Source organism: Castor canadensis, chromosome 8, assembly GCF_047511655.1.
Source record: "Castor canadensis chromosome 8, mCasCan1.hap1v2, whole genome shotgun sequence".
NCBI classification, from domain to species: Eukaryota; Metazoa; Chordata; class Mammalia; order Rodentia; family Castoridae; genus Castor; species Castor canadensis.
In genome coordinates this window covers 29,515,546-29,535,548 of record NC_133393.1, presented here as the reverse complement: position 1 = coordinate 29,535,548, position 20,003 = coordinate 29,515,546, and the positions used below count along the sequence as shown (strand labels likewise).

Below are 20,003 nucleotides of genomic sequence, written 5' to 3'. Positions count from 1 at the left end.
GAACTCACCGACTCCATCAAAAGACCAAACTTGAGAATCATGGGCATCGAAGAAGGAGAAGAGGTGCAAGTGAAGGGAATGCGTAATATATTCCACAAAATAATAATGGAAAATTTCCCAAATCTTTAGAAAGATATTCCCATATGGATGCAAGAGGCCTCCAGGACTCCGAACAGACCAGATCAAAACAGAACTACCCCACGACATATCATCATTAAAACAACAAGTTCAGAAACTAGGGAAAGAATATTAAAGGCTGTAAGAGAGAAAAAACAAGTAACATACAAAGGTAAACCCATCAAAATCACAGCAGACTTCTCAACAGAAACATTAAAAGCAAGAAGAGCGTCAGGTGAGATCTTCTGGGCACTGAATGAAAATAACTTCAACCCCAGGATACTCTACCCAGCAAAACTATCATTCAAAATAGATGGAGCAATAAAAGTCTTCCATGGTAAGCAGAAACTAAAACAGTATGTGACCACAAAGCCACCACTACAAAAGATTCTTCAAGGGATTCTGCACACAGAACGTGAAACCCAACTTAACCATGAAAAGACAGGTAGCACCAAACCACAGGATAAGAAAAAGCAAGAAAGTAGAGAGTAACCTCAACTTAGGTACACACAATCAAACCTTCAAACAACTAAGACAACTAAATGACAGGAATCACCACATACCTATCAGTACTAACGGTTAATGTTAACGGACTTAATTCACCCATCAAAAGGCACCGCGTGATGAAATGGATTAAAAAGAAAGATCCAACAATTTGTTGCTTACAGGAGACCCATCTCACCGACAGAAATAAGCATAGGCTTAAGATGAAAGGCTGGAAGAAGATTTACCAAGCCAATGGCCCCTAAAAACAGGCAGGAGTAGCAATACTTATCTCTGACAAAGTAGACTTCAAACCTACATTGATCAAACGAGATAAAAAAGGACATTCCATACTAATAAAAGGGGAAATAGACCAAAAGGAAGTAATCATCAATCTGTATGCACCCAATGTTAACGTACCCAATTTCATCAAACATACCCTGAAAGACCTAAAAGCATACATTAATGCCAACACAGTGGTTGTGGGAGACTTTAACACCCCATTATCATCAATAGATAGGTCATCCAAACAAAAAATCAATAAAGAAATCCAAGATCTAAAATATACAATAGATCAAATGGACCTACTTGATGTCTACAGAACATTTCATCCAACTTCTACACAATATACATTCTTTTCAGCAGCCCATGGAACCTTCTCCAAAATAGAGCATATCCTAGGGCACAAAGCAATCCTCAGCAAATATAAGAAAATAGAAATTATACCATGCATACTATCTGATCACAATGCAGTAAAAGTAGAACTCAACAACAAAAGTAAAGAAAAAAAACATGCAAACATCTGGAAACTAAACTCACTACTTAATGAACAATAGATCATCAATGAAATAAAAGAGTAAATTAAAAAGTTCCTGGAAGTCAATGAAAATGAAAACACACCTACCAGAACCTATTGGACATAGCAAAGGCAGTCCCGAGAGGAAAGTTTATAGTCATGAGTGCATATATTAAAAAGACTGAAAGATCCCAAATCAATGTCCTAATGATACATCTCAAACTCCTAGAAAAACAAGAACAAGCAAATCCCAAAACAAATAGGAGAGAAGTAATAAAAATAAGAGCTGAAATCGATGAAATAGAAACCAAAAAAAACCATACAAAGAGTTAATGAAACAAAAAGTTGGTTTTTTGATAAAATAAACAAGATTGATAGACCCCTGGCAAACCTGACTAAAAATGAGGAGAGAAAAAACCCAAATTAGTAGAATCAGGAATGCAAAAGGGGAGATAACAACAAACACCATGGAAGTCCAGGAAATCAGCAGAGACTACTTTGAGAACCTATATTCAAAAAAATTTGAAAATCTTAACAGTAATGGACAGATTTCTAGATATATATGATCATCCAAAACTGAACTAAGAAGAAATTAATCACCTGAATAGATCTATAACACAAAATGAAATAGAAGTAGCAATCAAGACTCTCCCCAAAAAGAAAAGTCCAGGACCTGATGGATTCTCTGCTGAATTCTATCAGACCTTTAAAGAAGAACTGATACCAACCCTCCTTAAACTGTTCCACGAAATAGAAAGGGAAGGAAAACTGCCAAACACCTTTTATGAAGCCAGTATTACACTTATCCCAAAACCAGGCAAAGACACCTCAAAAAGGAGAACTATAGGCCAATCTCCTTAATGAACACTGATGCAAAAATCCTCAACAAAATAATGGCAAACCGAATTCAACAACACATCAAAAAGATTATTCACCACGACCAAGTAGGCTTCATCCCAGGAATGCAGGGGTGGTTCAACATATGAAAATCAATAAACATAATAAACCACATTAACAGAAGCAAAGGCAAAACCATTCCCTCTAAAATCAGGAACCAGACAAGGATGCCCACTATCTCCACTCCTATTCAACATAGTACTGGAATTCCTAGGCAGAGCAATTAGGCAAGAAGAAGGAATAAAAGGAATACAAATAGGTAAAGAAACTGTCAAAATAACTCTACTTGCAGACAACATGATCCTATACCTTAAAGACCCCAAAAATTCTACTCAGAAGCTTCTAGACATCATTAATAGCTACAGCAAGGTAGCAGAATATAAAATCAACATAGAAAAATCATTAGCATTTCTATACACTAATAATGAGCAAACTGAAAAAGAATGTATGAAAACAATTCCATTTACAATAGCCTCAAAAAAAATCAAATACCTAGATGTAAACCTAACAAAGGATGTGAATGACCTCTACAAGGAAAACTATAAACTTCTGAAGAAAGAGATTGAGGAAGACTAGAAAGTGGAGAGATCTCCCATGCTCATGGATTGGTAGAATCAACATAGTAAAAATGTCGATACTCCCAAAAGTAATCTACATGTTTAATGCAATTCCCATCAAAATTCCAATGACATTCATTAAAGAGATTGAAAAATCTACCGTGAAATTTATATGGAAACATAAGAGGCCACGAATAGCCAAGGCAATACTCAGTCAAAAGAACAATGCTGGAGGTATCACAATACCTGACTTCAAACTATATTACAAAGCAATAACGATAAAAACAGCATGATACCGGCACAAAAACAGACATGAAGACCAGTGGAACAAAATAGAGGACCCAGATATGAAGCCACACAACTATAACCAACTTGTCTTTGACAAAGGTGCTAAAAATATGCAATGGAGAAATAGCAGCCTCTTCAACAAAAACTGCTGGGAAAATTGGTTAGCAGTCTGCAAAAAACTGAAACTAGATCCATGTATATCACCCTATACCAATATTAACTCAAAATGGATCAAGGATCTTAATATCAGACCACAAACTCTGAAGTTGATGCAGGAAAGAGTAGGAAATACTCTGGAGTTAGTAGGTATAGGTAAGAACTTTCTCAACGAAACCCCAGCAGCACAACTAAGAGATAGCATAGATAAATGGGACCTTATAAAACTAAAAAGCTTCCGTTCATCAAAAGAAATGGTCTCTAAACTGAAGAGAACACCCACAGAGTGGGAGAAAATATTTGCCATCATCTGAGTTAGGTTAGCCTGGCCCAAAAGACCAAAAATCGTATGTTCTCCCTCATATATGAACATTAGATCAAGGGCAAACACAACAAGGGGATTGGACTTTGAGCACATGATAAAAGCGAGAGCACACAAGGGAGGGGTGAGGATAGGTGAGACACCTAAAAAATTAGCTAGCATTTGTTGCCCTTAACACAGAGAAGCTAAAGCAGATACCTTAAAAGCAACGAGGCCAGTAGGAAAAGGGGATCAGGAACTAGAGAAAAGGTTGGATCAAAAAGAATTAACCTAGATGGTAACACACACGCACAGGAAATTAATGTAAGTCAACTCCCTGTATAGCTATCCTTATCTCAATCAGCAAAAACCCTTGTTCCTTCCTATTATTGCTTATACTCTCTCTTCAACAAAATTAGAGATAAGGGCAAAATAGTTTCTGCCGGGTATTGAGGGGGTGAGAGGTTGAGGGAGGGGGCAGAGTGGGTTGTAAGGGAGGGGGTGGGGGCAGGGGGGAGAAATGACCCAAGCTTTGTATGCACATACGAATAATAAAACAATAAAAATAAATAAATAAAATGAATGATGCCGACTGTATCTTGGACCACAAAAAACCCTTTATTTCCCCTTTTGCTATAAAAGATATTTGTGGGGAGTCTTTATTCCCATTTTCTGCTCTTTTTCTCATTTCTTTCCACTTTTTTCCTATTATAATAAATTCCTTTCCTAATAAACTTTACTATTACTTTCACTAAAAAAAGACATTAGTGCTAGAAATAGCTAAATTTGAATAGTATCCACAAATTCATAGTATTAGTGTATGAATGTCTATTTTCTGACTCTGATAATTGTACTGGTAATTTGAAAGAATATTCTTATATTCAGGAAACAAGCAATTGCATATTTAGTATTGGCTTTATCTTTTAGGATTCTAGGTGAGAATTAAGCACTGAAGAAAATGTTTTTGAATAGTGATTTTCTCATTTATCCCAAGAATGGCAGATAGGTAGTAGCATGGTACATGTGTAGAAGTTAATTCATTATGTGCCTTAGGACTTTAGGACTCAATTCTCTCGCAGGTTAAGAAAAAGCATTATGTCTACAACTTACTTCCAAGTGGTTCAAAAAAAAAAATGTGCGTATTTGTGTGTAGACAGACGTAGATAATCATAAAAAAAATGTGCGTATTTGTGTGTAGACAGACGTAGATAATCATAAAGCAAACATGGCAAAATATATTTAGAGAATATAGGTGACACATATGTAGGCATTCATGGCACAGGTGACAGGTATACAGGTGTTCATTGTACTATTTTGCAAGTTTTTTTTGGTGCTACTGGGATTTTGAACTCAGGGCCTCCACCCAACCCTTTTTTGCTTTAGCCACGGTCTTTTTTTTTTTTGGCTCAGGCAGGTCTGGATGGGATCCTCTTGCCTATGCCTCCTGCATAACTGGATTAAAGATGTGCCCACCTTGCCTGATTTTTTTTGTTGAGATGGAATCTCACCAACTTTTTCCCCAGGCTGGCCTTATCCCACTTTATTTCTCTCCAGTAACACTTATCTAACTTTGAAGTATATATTTTATATATATTTGCTTATCTCTCCTACTAGAATAGAACACCTATTAGGGTTAGGATTTAAGTGTTTTATTTACTGCAATATCCCTAGCATCTGGAATACATTTGTTGAATGAATGAAAAATGTGCACAAATGTCAGCATAAAAAAGGGATATAATCATCCTAGGATCTCCAATAGCAATACAATAGGTTAGGCCAGTAGTTCTGACTGGTGAGTTTGGGAAACTCACATATATCCCTCAAGTCTTAGCTCCAGGTTACCCTCCTCTAGCATGGTTCTCTTACCACATCCTAGGAAGAGACTAGTATTCTCTTTTTATTTCTAAGGTCAGGGTAAGAATAAGCAGGCAGCCAAGGAAAGTCTAAGCAGACAGGCTGAATCACAGAACTCAAGATTATCTTTACAGTTAAAGGATGTATACAATAATAAAAGTCAGTATTTAAAGCATTATCTGAACCATAAATAAGGCCCTAGACTAGGATTTACCTTACTTATTTTTCATTGGTTACATGGATTATCTTATTTAATCCTTCCAAGAATCTTGTAAAATAGAAAACCAAATGCTTACAGTAGTTAGCTAATCAACCAAGAACTCAGAGCTAGTTAAGTGGCACAGCTGGGTTTAAATATCCATCCTCTGACTCCAGAGCCTGCCTAAGCACTGGGCATATTGCCTTCTTTGTGTGGCGAATCAGTGAAGAAGCAATTACTGCAAGCCTATCGTGGACATGCATGCTTACTGGAAAGGAGACAAAGTACACTTAAATTGGTAGGACTGGGCCCAGTTTTATTACTGCTATGTTTTCCATGCATCTTCTCCCATGCATCTCCTTCCTGCCCTGTTTTCCTACATCTATCCACATTTATATTAAAACATAGAGCTTAGTGTACCACTTACCATAACAAGAAAGAGTCCAGACTGTCTTCTTTTTGGTGGCAGAAGGTCTCTATTCCAGAATTGTTCGTAACACTCAATTCTTCCCTCTCCTAGAGACAAAAAATCAATAATATAGAAGATGATTTTGTGAAGTTTATAATTTTCTACAGCTGGTCATTTAAATGCTGGTCCATTTATTTTCCAGTCTGGTCAGCTCCTTTAACCATATCTTACTTCTTCCCACCTTTGCTTACATTGTTTCTCTTGCAAGAAATACTTGCCAAGAAGTTCTTTCCTGACCTGCTCTGCACAAAATATCAAGAATTCTTCTGGACGACTAACTGTAACTTCATAACAAACTATGAGGCCTTGTTTAAAATTTTCTCCTTCTGCCAATTGCTTTTGTTTGTATTGTTGCAACTTCTTAAAGTCAGTAATCCATTCTTGGACTACAAAACGCAAGGTGCACGTGACAGGTACATGTAATACAAAGTTACAGATAATTCAGGACTCCAAAATTAATTATTATGAAATAATTAAACAAACGATTCTGTAAATAGATGTGACTGCAACATAACTAATCAGCACTGAAGACTGGGAGATGCTCCATTCACCCTCCTTGGTTTTTTTTTCTCCAATATTTATGAAAGCTATACAGTGCCTAGAAGACTGTTTATTATCATCTTCAGGAACGACTAAGGTACTAAAAGACTCTTCTTTTAACTTTTCATTGAACACCTTACAGTCAGTCCACGGGTAGCCCCCAGGGGCGCCCGGGCCCAGTTCCGTGTCGAGGAACAGAGGCTACTCCCATCCGGGGGTCTCCGGTCCCGCCATCCCTGACACAAGAGTCTCGGCTCCGTAGGCCGCGCCCCTCCCCGGCCCCACCGGCCGCGCTTACCCTGGCAGCTGCCGGCACCGCCCCTCGGCCTAGGGAGGGCACTTCCGGTTACTCTCTGGACACTCGAATCTGGGCTTCCCAGCGGCCGCTAACTCCGCAGCGGTGGACCAAAGGGCCCAGCTTCAGGAAGAGAAGGAAAGTGGGTTTGGGTGACCAAGGAGAACTAGGAGCAACTCCTTTTGCGCCGCTCGGCGAGGGCCAGGACGCCCAGTGGCTGCTTTAAGGGCCTGCAAGGCCGGCTACTCGAGCCCTTTCAGTCCAGCTGAGAAGCGGCCGACACAGCACCACCTCCGAAAGTCACGTGATCACTCCGCTCCGCGACCGGGGCGCTCCACCCCTGGTCTCTGAGCCAATAGAGACCCAGCCTCAAGAAAGGGGTGGGGCTTAGAGGCGCCTGCGCCCCCGGTCCGTTCGGCAGGTAAGAGTGGATACTGCGTCCTCGCAGTGGAAAGACGGGGGTGAGGGGAGATGTTAGCTTCCACCCTGAGATGTAATGCCGCCAGCTCTATAGTTTACGTTACAGTTTCCGACTTCTGTTGTCTTTCCCTATGGCTGTTAAACAGGACTGCAGCCCAGGAGTTGCGTCACAGAGAGAGAAAAACAAGATCTGGTAGAGTTGGAAGAATCCCGGGCACAGCGCAAGCAGCTGTGGCCAGCGAGATGGCTGAAATGATTTCAACGGCGAGTCGCGATGGCCTTGTGTGAGTGGAGCAAACAGCAATAGGAGAAAGTACTGTTGGAGGGTCCCCAGTTCTTCCTGATATTTCTAGGCTGGAATCAACCAAGAGTAGTCACTTCTGTGCAGGCCGGCGCAGAACTGAGATTTCCTAAAAAGCGAATATAGTCTCTGGGCTCAATTGTTCAATGAAAAAAAAAATTCCCCAGGCATCCAAGGAAAAGGACGACTTCTAGGAATATAGAAGACTATGCAGTGTGGCCAAGGACTTGGATTGTGAGTCAAGTCCTGGAATGGGGACCGGTGAGAGCATTGGCACACGTTCAGGATTCATTAATCACGTTCCTACTTCTGGAATTTTTCTGTAGAGTAGGTGCACCTTATTTATTTTTGTTTGTTTTAGATGAAAACGTCTAAGCGAGGAGAAAATATTACATTCAGGGTCATCTTATTGTTTAATAACTTTTATCAACCTTTTTGAGTGTATGGTATGTACTAAATGCTTCTAATCACTTTATATGTATTATCTCCTTCAGTCATAGCAAAAATTGAATGAGCTGTCTGTTGGTTTATTTGGAAGAAACTGGTGTACAGAGAGATTCATTTACCAAGTACACACATTTAGTAATTGGCAAAGCTGAAATTTCAATTCTGATACCAGATCCTGTGCTCCCAACCACTGTATTTATGACTACCCCAATAGTGGAGTGCATTGTGGAAAAGTATTGGAATAAAAATTAAGCAAACTAGATTCTGAGCCTGCACTGTATTGGAAGGTCTGAATAAGTGTTGAACTCTTCAACCTTTTCTTTCAGGAGATATTGGCCAAGCAAAGTACTTATTTTATTTATTGTTGTGTTCACTTAGCACTTACTGAGCACCTCTAATTCATACGACACTATGCAGGATATTAAGAATTGAAAGGCAAGTACAAGTCAGTCCCATTCCTTTAATAGCTTGCTGTCTGGAATTGAGACCCCAGGTGTCTAAAGTAGTGTGGTAGAAGCAGAAGTCACCTAAGGTAGATTGGCAGAATAAAGATGGAGAACTTAGTTAAGATTTTGAAAAGCTCAAAAGAGATTACAAGATAAGGCATGAGGTAAAGCAGTAGAAGCAAGGAGTTTGGAAATAAATTACAGAGATATTTGAATGTAATTTTGATTGGTGGACTTTATCTTGTAGGAAATGAGAAAACATTCTTGGAATTTTAAGCATAGAACCAGCTCAATTATCCTTGAAGTTAAAACACTTAAATTTTTTTTGTGTGTGTTTTCTTTAGTTTTAAATGTGAAGACAAGGATAAAGAATAGGAGGGAGCAGCAAGCAAATTATGAAAACACACAAAAATGGATCATGACAATCAAGGAAAGAAAGTTTCAATTAAGAAACTGTTTTTGTTTAATTTTCTTGGTAGGACTGGAACTCAGGACTTCACACTTGCAAAAGCATGTACTCTACCACTTGAGCCACACCTCCAGTCCATTTTGCTATGGTTGAGTTGGAGATGGGGTCTTGTGAACTATCTGCCTGGGCTGACCTTGAACCTCAATCTTAATCTCAGCCTCCCAAATAGCTAGGATTATAGGTGTGAACCACTGGTGCCTGGCTTGATTAAGAAATTCTTATCAAAAGGGGACCAGGAACTAGAGAAAAGGTTAGATTAAAAAGAATTAACCTAGAAGGTAACACCCACGCTCAGGAAATCAATGTGAGTCAATGCCCTGTATAGCTATCCTTATCTCAACCAGCAAAACCCCTTGTTCCTTTCTATTATTGCTTATACTCTCTCTACAACAAAATTAGAGATAAGGGCAAAATAGTTTCTGCTGGGTATTGAGTGGGGGAGCGGGAGGGGGTGGAGTGGGTGGTAAGGGAGGGGGTGGGGGCAGGGGGGAGAAATAAACCAAGCCTTGTATGCACATATGAATAATAAAAGAAAAATGAAAAAAAAAAAAATTCTTATCAGCAGCACCAAATATTACAAAAAATATCAGATGGGATAAACATCTGGATAACATTTGGATGGTAAATAAATGTGGATAATGTTATCATGGTATAGAGTATGTTACACTTTATATAAGCACTTATATCTATTAACTAATCATCCAACAACTCTATAAGGTTTAATTCTCACAGTTAACCCCATTTTATAGATTAGGAAAATGAGGCTCAGGGAGATTAAATAATTTAAGCAAGATGATACAGATGATAAAGAGGCAGAGTGTGTATTTAAACATAGGCAGTCTGGCTTTTGATTCTGTCTGTTAACACTAACCTACACTGCCTCTTTGCAGAGGCTCTGTGGCAGTCTGGAATTAAGAGCTTGCTTTCATATTTAGTAGCACCACTCTGTGGAGTGTGGTAGAAAGGGAAAAGAGGGACACAAGCAATATCTTCTGCTCTGTTCAGTCTTTATATCATGAAGATGAATATTGCATTCGTAACTACCATAGAACACAGGATTCATACAAGGAGCAGGGCCTAGGGCTTTAGGGTTGAACAAATTTGAATATGTTGCTAACAAGAAAATGTCAATAGAGAAAAGATGAAGATTCAGGAAAGGCGCACTTGATGTAGAGAGGCCTGTCAGGAAACAAAGGCTGCAATCTGCAGTATTGGATAGGAATTAGCTTTGAACAGGAGAATGAATTTGTATGGCTTTGGTCTTGCTCAGAAACCTTTACTTGTAGAGTTTAGAAGGAGGAACTCCTGCTTACCACAGGTGCTGTATTTATCAAGTTCACAGTCTGTTCTATTAGTCACTCACTAAAACCTAGTTCAGAGGAATTATATTTTCACAAAAATATCCAAAGATAATTGATAGCATATTTAAAAAAAAATCACTGTTAATGATTCAACTATTCCCATAGGTTAGCATTGCTGCTCTTCACCTCCTGATTTCCTAGGGCATTTCAGACTTTTCTCACTGAAATACACAAAAGAAGAGAATGAACAAGTATAAAATTAATTTGGTATAAAACTAATTTAGAAGTCTTATTTTTGTCTTTAAAATTCAGGCAGTTTGCATTCTATGATGTAGTTTATGATGTAGTTTAGCACTGGAAATAGAAAACAAAAACAAAGTTCCTACTCTTTAAAAATAATGATTGAAAATGAAATAGATATATGCCTAATTCCAAGGTGGCAAATCTATGGGTAAAATTCCTAGTCTCTGTCCTGTAACCATAGCAGCCCAAAACCAGCCACTGGTGACTTTCTTATCCACTCAAGAAAAACATAGGTTCATGTTGTTTTTCTATACAATATCCACTATCAGCTGATGAAAATGAATTCTAATTTGTTATTTCTGTGTTCAAGAGGCAAATTCAATTCAATAGGCTTTGTATCAGAGGAGAAATTATGCAAAGTGTGGTAAGCACTTTGGAGCAATTGGGTTATTTTGTCTGGGGCATTCAGAGACTTTACAAAAAGAGGTGGGCTGTCAAGGCTTTCAGGAAACCAGGTTCCTTCCGGTTTATTTTCTACCATCCCTTGAGTGTGGCTCTTACCTGGTAAGCTGAATTCTAGCTATCAATTCAAATTTCAAAGAGATGGAGGAAGGACCAAAAGGAAAAGGCAAAGAATATGTGCCAGCTCTTATTGAGCGACATTTGCTAAAAACTGCCACACAATCATTCCACCTCCATCTCATTGACCATACAGTAGCCAGTGACCACACCTATTTTTATAGGAAAAGATGAATGTGGATATTACATGAGGATCTGAGGTGGAAGGAAAGGGGGATAGGGAGAGTACACATAAAATGGTTGTTTTGTTAAGTAAGTGTAGGAAATACTGGATAAGATGAAGTTCAGTGTTCATGCACATATTGATATTCTTCCACAGGAATAGAATTTTCCAAATTTTCTTGGAAATTATCTGGATGGGAGAATAAAATTTGGCTCTTCCACAGTTAGGAAAGATGATGGGACAATGAGGTACACTGAATAAGAATATCAGAGAGGTTAGAACACCTGGAGCATGTCAAGTATTAAAGAAGTAAAGAAGTATGGAGAGTCCAGTAGGCAGAAAGGGAGTAGACACAATGGAAAGGATAGAATTTCTTCCTCTGAGAAATCTAAAGGAAAGCAACTGAAGGTTTGTTCATGTATGAAATCTCTTTCAAAAGAGTGCAAGTGAAGGGAGCTAACGCAAGTCTAGAGAGGAGATATATTCAGGGATATTCCTGAGTATATCATGTCCTATCCCATTAATGGCCCCATTCCTTCCTCACCAGAACCTGCCTCTGTCACAAGGAGAACTCAAGAAACCAGATGAAGTCTTTGCCTTAGCCTTCAACTTCATGGCTAGCCTCTTGCTGAAATAGACCTCTTATTGTACTGGGTACAAATCACTTCTTTGATAAGGTGACATTTATTAGCATCTGTTTTGAAAATGATCTCTGACTTGCCCCAGGTGTAAAGGATAAGCACCTGTGGTAGCTATAAAGAATAATTACTTTGTTGTAGTCTAGGACTCTTATTAAGTGGTTGTTATTGATCCAATCCTTATAATGTAGTAGTAGGAATATGGAAATACAGCCTCTATATAGGCTTATGTTCCAGGGGACAAAAAAAAGATAATATCCTTCTTAAACTCTCCTATTCCTGGAACTCAACCCCTCCCCCATCATTTCTCTATTCCCTCTCACCCCATCTTTCAGCATCCAGTTTTATGTCTGGTGTTTCATTGACTTGGTTATGTTACCTTCTTCTGGCTCATTTTACTAGTATCCTTCTAGACCTTTTCTCCTTTCCCTTAGTGTTGCTTGTATTTTAACACTTGGGAATTCAGTTTGGGCAAAGGATAGGAAAATTACCTGATTTCCTTGGTTCTGAAGACAATCTGGCTTTGGTTTCAAAATGAGAGATAAGGGAATATGATTTTGACTAGAGTTGAACAAGTTAGAAACTATGACTTGTGACCCCTGGATAGGCACATTTCATTGCTTTGTTTCCTAGTGGCCATTAGGTCTAAGATCTCAGATAAGACATTAGAAAATGAGAAGCCGTATTGGTCCTAAAGAGAGTGTATGGTAACTAGGGTTGCCAGGTCTTAAAAGAATAAAAAAAATTGCAGGAGACTCAGTACATTTGAGTTTTAGATAAACAATAGGTTCATCACTGGAAGATATCCCACTTGATTTTGATGAATAATCATTTTAATGTACTGATGAATTTGGTTAGCTAATACTTTGTTGAGGATTTTTTGCATGTATGTTCCCCAGACATATTGGCCCATAGTTTTATTTTCTTGCTGTAGTATCCTTGTCTAACTTTGGTATTTGAGTAATGCTAGCCTCAAAATGAGTTGGGAAGGATTGGTATTCTTACATATTTGGTAGAGGCTAGGCATGTTTTGGTAGAGGTGGTGCATGTTTGTAATCCCATCACCAGGAAGATCATGAATTTTAGGCCAGCCTGGGCTACATAGTGAGACCTTGCCTCAATATGTATTTGGTGTGGGACTGCATCAAACTAAAGAGCTGCATGGCAAAAGAAACAGTCACTAGACTCAAGAGACAGCCTATAGAGTGGGAGAACATCTTCGCCAGCTACTCATTTGATAAGGGACTCATATGCATAATCTACAGGGAACTCAAAAAACTCAACTCCCCAAGAATCAACATCCCCATGAAGAAATGGGCACAAGAATTAAACAAGTAATCCTCAAAGGAAGAGGTACAAATGGCTAGTAAATACATGAAGAAGTTTTCCACTTCCCTGGTTATAAAAGAGATGCAAATCAAAAAACACTTAGATTTCATCTCACCTCAGTTAGAATGGCCATATTCAAGGGTAATACCAACAACAAATGCTGGCAAGGATGTGGGCAAGCAGGCTTATACACTGTTGGTGGGAATGCAAATTTGTACAATCTCTATGGAAAGCAGTTTGGAGATTCCCCAAAAAGCTCAAGATAGAACTGCCATGTGATTCAGCGATACCACTCTTGGGCATTTACCCAAAGGAATATAAGTCAGGATTTAATAGAGACACCTGTACACTGTTGTTCACTGCAGCAGTATTCACAATAGTCAAGGTTTGGAAACAACCCAGGTGCCCTACAACTGATGAATGGATTGAGAAAATGTGGTATATACACAATGGAGTTTTACTCAGCCATAAAGAATGATGACATGTGATTTGAAGGTAAATGGATACAATTGGAGACCATAATGTTAAGTGAAGTAAGCCAGACCCAGAAAGACAAAGAACACATGTTTTCTCTCATTCATAGAAAATAGATACAAAAGATAAACATATACACAAAAACAAGTATGATCATATACAAACTCATATGTAGAATATGTTTGAAATAGTGGAACTACTCTATTGAACTTGGGGAAAGGAAAAGGAAAAGAGAATGATAGAGCATCAGTAATATTGTAAAACATAAGATCTGTGAAGGTAGAGGATATAAGGATGTGTATTGAAAGCTGTTCAAAAATGGGGGGGGTGGGAGATAAAGAGGTAAGGGAAGAGTAATGAAAGGGGTTAAATGGACCAAAGTAAAGTAGATCCACAGTGGGCATACATTGAGACACCCCTTTGAACATCAACTAAAATATTAATATTGAAAGACAGGACTGCAAAATAGGTACAATATATATGTGTATGGGGGGTACTAGTGGGAGTGGGGAGGGTGAATGAAGGAGATTAAGATGAGAGTATATGGTTGATGGACTTCATAGACTTATATGAGATAGAACAGAGCAACCTCTTGCAATTGCTTTAAGTGGGGTGGGGAGGAGGTTGAGGGGGGGAGACATGGGGGCAACACAACTAATGTACAATGTAAGTCCAATCAGAAATGAAATGTCACTATGAATCCCCCCTGTATAATGAATATATCCTAATAAAATTTTTAAAATATGTATTTGGAAAAATTCAGCAGTAAAGTCATCAGGTCCTGTACTTTTTTCCTTTTCTTTTTTTTTTTAAGTACTAGGGCTTGAGCTAAGAGGTTACACCTCGAGCCACTCCACCAGCCCTTGGTATTCTTGAGAAAGGGTTTTACAAACTGTTTGCCTGGGCTGACCTCAAACTGTGATCCTCCTGAACTCTGCCTCTTGAATAGCTAGGATTACAGGCATGAGCCACTCGTCTGGCAACTTTTTTTTGTGGGTCTGGGATTTGAACTCAGGGCTTTGTGTTTGCAAAGTAGGCACTCTATGGCTTGAGACACATCTCCAGTCCATTTTGATTTGGCTATTTTGGGGAAGGAGTATTGTAAACCATTTGCCTGGACTGGCCTCAAACCTTGATCCACCCAATCTCAGCCTCCCAAGTAGTTAGGATTACAGGCTTAAGCCACTGGCGCCTGGCTCCTGGACTTATTTTCGATGGGAGGTTTTATTTACTACTGATTCAATCTCCTTATTTGTTATTGATGTGTTCAGATTTTCTCTTTCTTCCTGATTCAGTCTTGGTAGGAATTCATCCATTTTTATTGTTTATCTGAGTTTCTTGCATACTGATCCTCATATTAGCCTCTTATTGTTCATGTATCACTTGTTATATTTCCTCTTTCACTTATGATTTTGTTTGAGTCTTCTTTCTTTTTCCTTAGTCTAGTTAAAGGTTTGTCAATTTTGTTTATCTTTTTAAAAACCAACTTTTAGTTTCATTGATCTTTTATATTGTTTTATTAGCCTTTTTTAAAATTTCAGTTCTAATCTTTGTTATTTACTTCCTTCTGCTAACTTTGGACTCACTTTATTTTTTTCTACTTGCTTGAGGCATAATATTTGGTGGTTTATTTGAGATTTTTCTTCTTTTTTGGTGTAGGTGCTTATTATTATAATTTCCTCTCTTTACTGCTTTTCCTGTATCTGGTATGTTTTAGTATGTTGCATTTTCATTTTCACATGTGTCAAGACATTTTTGCCCATTGCACCTATATTATAATTTTATTTAATAACTCAATAAAGCCAAAGTTAATGGTTCTTAACATGGTATATGCAGAACAAAGTTAAAGAATACAAATTGCCCCCAAAAGCATTCTTAATAATAGTTCCTTCAATATTACCACCAAATGTCTGTGAAAGAAGCCTGGTAATAAAGAAAGTAACTATTACATGAAAGCTTATTGAAAAAAGTTTGTTTACTAATTTTGAAAATCTAGAAAAAAAAGTTTGACTATAATATGTGATGGCAAAGATATCACATTTAAATAGAAAAATGAATTATCATTGAAAATATTGCATGAATTCAGCTGTTTTCTCCAATTTTGCTTTGTATAATTGGGTGGATAAAAATTAGTGATTAGATATTTAAGCCAGATACTTGTAACAATTTAAAAGAAGTTGATAATCTAGCAACTTTCGTTTTTTCTCAGATTCATCTTTAATTCTTTCCATTATGGGTTCATAAATGAATTAACCAATGTGTGAATACTATAGGTGAATATCAGATGAAGTATTGAGACATGATAAATTCTTCTATAGTGCAATTATGAAGAGCCTTCAAAAAACTTGTGTTTTGTATGTAGAAAAGCACTTGAGTCAAATATTCAACTCAATGTAAAATAATTACAAACATTTTTATTTCTTTGTTTAGTTGAGACTGCTTTTCCTTTTGCCAATGAGTGATTTTTTTTTTTTTTCTAGTACTGGGGCTTGAACTCAGGGCATACACCTTGAGCCACTCTCCCAGCCCTTTTTGTGATTTTTTTTTTTTTTTTTTTTTTTTTTTTTTGAGATAAGGTCTCTTAAACTATTTGCCTGGCTGGCTTTGAACTGGGATCCTCCTGATCTCTGCCTCTTGAGTAGCTAGGATTACAGGTGTAGGCCATCGGAACCCGGCTGTAAGGACTGATTTTTAACTGTAATATCACTGAGCTAAAATAAGTCACTTTATTCAAGATGTTTAATTTCCCTTTTAATTTCTTCCTTGACTCATTGGTTGTTCAGGGACAAGTTGTTTAATTTCTACATATATTTGTGAGTTTCCCAAGATTTCTCCTATTGTTGATTTCTAGTTCCATGTCATTACTATTGGAATGATACTAAATATGATCTCAATCTTCTTAAACTTGTTCTGTTGCCTAACATATGATCTTTGGGGAATATTTCATGTGCATTTGAGGAGAATGTGTATGTACTCATATTACTGGATGGAATATTCTGTAAATATCTGTTAGGTTCATTGCCTAGAGTGAAGTTCAAGTCCAGTGCTTCCTCATTCATTCTCTGTCTAAATGAGCTATCCAATATTGAAAGGGGAGCATTAAAGTCTCCTGCTATTATTGTGTTATAGTTCATTTCTCCCTTTAGATCTATTAATATTTGCTTTACATATTTAGGTGCTCTGGTGTTGGGTGCCTATATATTTTTAGTTGTTACAACTTATTGATGAATTGACCTCTTTATCATTATATAAAGACCTTCTTTGTCTCTTTGGTACAGTTTTTGACTTAAAGCATATATTGACTGATACAAGCATAGCTACTCCTCTTTTGATTTGTAAATACAAATGCTGATGCAATGACACAATATATTAAAATTCTAAAGACTCCATAAAAAAACTGTTATTTTTGATAAACACATTCAGTAGTGTTGGATGTGAGGGTGATATGGCTGCAACATATCACCCTCATTGATCACCAGGGTTGATTCAGCTGATCTGGCTGGCTAGGCAGGTGTCTCCTTCCTCCCTCATCACTCCATGTGCATCCCTCCTGAAGCTGCACACTCAGTTGAAGAGGACTGAAGAGGACGACCATCCCCAATAGAGTTTGAAGAGGATGACCAACACCAATAGAGGAGGACTGTTCTAGCGCTCCCCTGCTAGAACCTCCAAACAAGCTCTCAAATTCAGTAATGTTGCACGTTATAGAATCAACTTATAAAAATAATCATGTCTATATACTAACAACAAACTATCTCAAAAGTAAATAAAAATTCTTTTGATAGCCATTTGCAATAAATCAAAAATATTTAGGAGTAAAATTAATAAAGGAGTGAAAGATCTATACAGTAAACATGGTAAAGAATTATGAAGGAAATTGAAGACACAAATAAATGGAAAAATATGCCATGTTTATAGATTGAAAGAATTAATATTGTTAGCATTTCCATACTACCAAGGCAATCTACAGATTCCTTAAAATTCCTATCAGAATTCCAATGTCATTTTTCACAGAGAGAAAACTACCCTAAAATTTATATGGAATCATAAAAGATTCCTAGTAGCCAAAGCAATCTTGAGCAAAAAGAACAAAGCTACCTGTACAGGTAGGCATCATGCTACCTGTTTTCAAAATAAATTATAAATCTATTTTAATTAAGAAAGAATGGTGCTGGCATAAAAACAGACACATCCATTAATGGAATAGAGAAGAAAGCGCCCCCCCCAAACCCAAGTATTTATCATTAATTTGTTTTTAACAAAAGTGCCAAGAATACACAATAAGGAAATGATATTCGCTTTAATAAGTGGTGTTGGGAAAACTGGATATCCATATGCGGGAGAATGAAATTGGGCCTGTATTACTTTTCTCATTACTGTGACAAATACCTGAAATAAGCAACTTAAGGAAGGATTCATTTTGGCTTATGGTTTCAGAGTCCGTGTTTACTTGGCTCCATGTTTTTGGGTCTATAGTGATGCATTAGATCATGATGCCAGGGAGCATGTGACAGAAGCTGTTTATCTCAAGAAGCAGGATAGTGCAGTTTATGTCCTGATAGACAAGAATCAGGGACTGGGGACCAGGCATAACCTTTAAAGGCATGTCCCTAGTGATTTCAACTAGGTCTCATCTCCTCAAGTTTCTAGAACCTTCCAGAATAGTGCCACCAGCTGGGGACAAGCATTCAACACATGAACCTGTGGGAGACATTTCATATTCAAAGCATATCAGGGTCCTTATCTCACATCGCATATAAATCAATTCCAAATGGAGTAAAGTCTTAAATGTAAACCTAAAACTTTAAAGCTTTCAGAAGAAAACATAGGGGAAAAGCTCTATGACGTTGGTCTGGGCAACCAACGTGCTCCAAGAGCACAGGCAACAAAAGCAAAAATAGACAAATGAGATTGCATTAAAAGGCTTCTACACAGCAAAGGAAACAGTTAACAGAGTGAAGAGATCACTCATGGACTGGGAAAAGATATTTGAAAACCATATATCTGATAAAGGATTAATAGCCAACATACATAAGGAACCAGTAGCAAGAAACTAATAATTTGATTAAATGCTGGGCAAAGAATCTTAACAGACATTTCTTAAAAGGAGAGGTATGAGTTAATACCTCTATATAGCACTATCTATCTATCTATCTTATCTATCTATATCTATCTATCTATATCTATATCTATAGATATAGATAGATAGATATAGTGCAGGGAATTGCACATTAAAACCACAATGAAATAACACTTTTCACCTGTTAGAAGCTAGAAGCTATTGTTCAAGACAATGAAAGAATGATCTTGACTTAGTAAAGAAAAAAGATCATCCCAAAGGCAAGGGTGCCATTCCTATGACAGGTCTGGAGTGCAAGAGCCATAATGGCAGAATGGTTTCAAATGGTGAAAGTTGGCATAAATTTAAGTCAATCATAAGACAGCAAATGATTAATGCTTACCCCAATCTTAAGAATCTGGATGTGAGTCAAGAATTTCTTTCAACCATATAAGTGTTGAGTTTACATATTTGTGAGGCTTTGGATTGTAACTCATCCTGGTTAAATTTCCTTATGGACACAGAGATTACTAGATGGAGGGATGAAAGATACAGCATATTCCTACTGAACATTATGACAGCAACTGTCATAAGATAGTTACTAAAAACGAATCATGAGATTCAAAGGAAAAAACATATGATAATGAATGTGTCAAGAATGGGCCTAGAAGAATGGAAATAGAAAAAGCTATTGAAAATCTGGAGGTGAAAATGTAAATAACTTTGAATACCTAGGGGAGCTGTATCCTTACCCTTCTCCCCCACCAAATTCATGTGTTGAAACTCTAACTTCTGTTTCCAAATGTGTTTTTATTAGGAGATAGGGCATTTAAATAGCTGGTTAAGTTAAAATGAGACTTACCGTCCCTACATATAAGGAGATTAGGACGCACACACACACACATCAGACATGCACACAGTGGGAACATCATGCACAGATACTGTAAGAAGGTGGCCATATGCAAGCTAAGGAGAGAGGCCTCAACAGAACTTGCTAACACACTCAACTTGCTAACACCTTGATCTTGAATTTCTAGACTTTAGAATAAGAAAAATTTTTGTTGTTTTAGCCATTATGTTTGTGGTATTTGTTATGGCAGCCCTAGCAAAATAGAATTATGTTATCAAAATGAAATATCTAGACGTATGTATTTAGCTATAAGAATCGGGAACCTTAGAATA

At 37.6% G+C, this 20,003-nt stretch overlaps 1 protein-coding gene and 1 long non-coding RNA gene across 6 annotated transcripts in view; one reads left to right on the top strand and one right to left on the bottom strand.

Moving 5' to 3' along the window:
- Znf322 (zinc finger protein 322) overlaps window positions 1–7,094 on the bottom strand; it is a 28,886-nt gene extending 21,792 nt beyond the window's left edge. For all 5 annotated transcript variants that reach the window (XR_012450718.1, XM_074082693.1, XM_074082694.1 and 2 more), the window contains exons 1-2: window positions 6,956–7,094; window positions 6,076–6,164 (exon numbers count right to left, since the gene is read on the bottom strand). The gene's annotated coding sequence lies outside the window, so the exon portion shown is untranslated. The remainder of the gene's footprint in view (window positions 1–6,075; window positions 6,165–6,955) is intronic.
- Window positions 7,095–7,234: 140 nt separating this feature from the next.
- Window positions 7,235–8,382, top strand: LOC141425677 (uncharacterized). Its single transcript, XR_012450719.1, has 2 exons — window positions 7,235–7,373; window positions 7,519–8,382. It is a non-coding gene; the product is annotated as an uncharacterized lncRNA (long non-coding RNA).
- The last annotated feature ends 11,621 nt before the right edge of the window (window positions 8,383–20,003 follow it).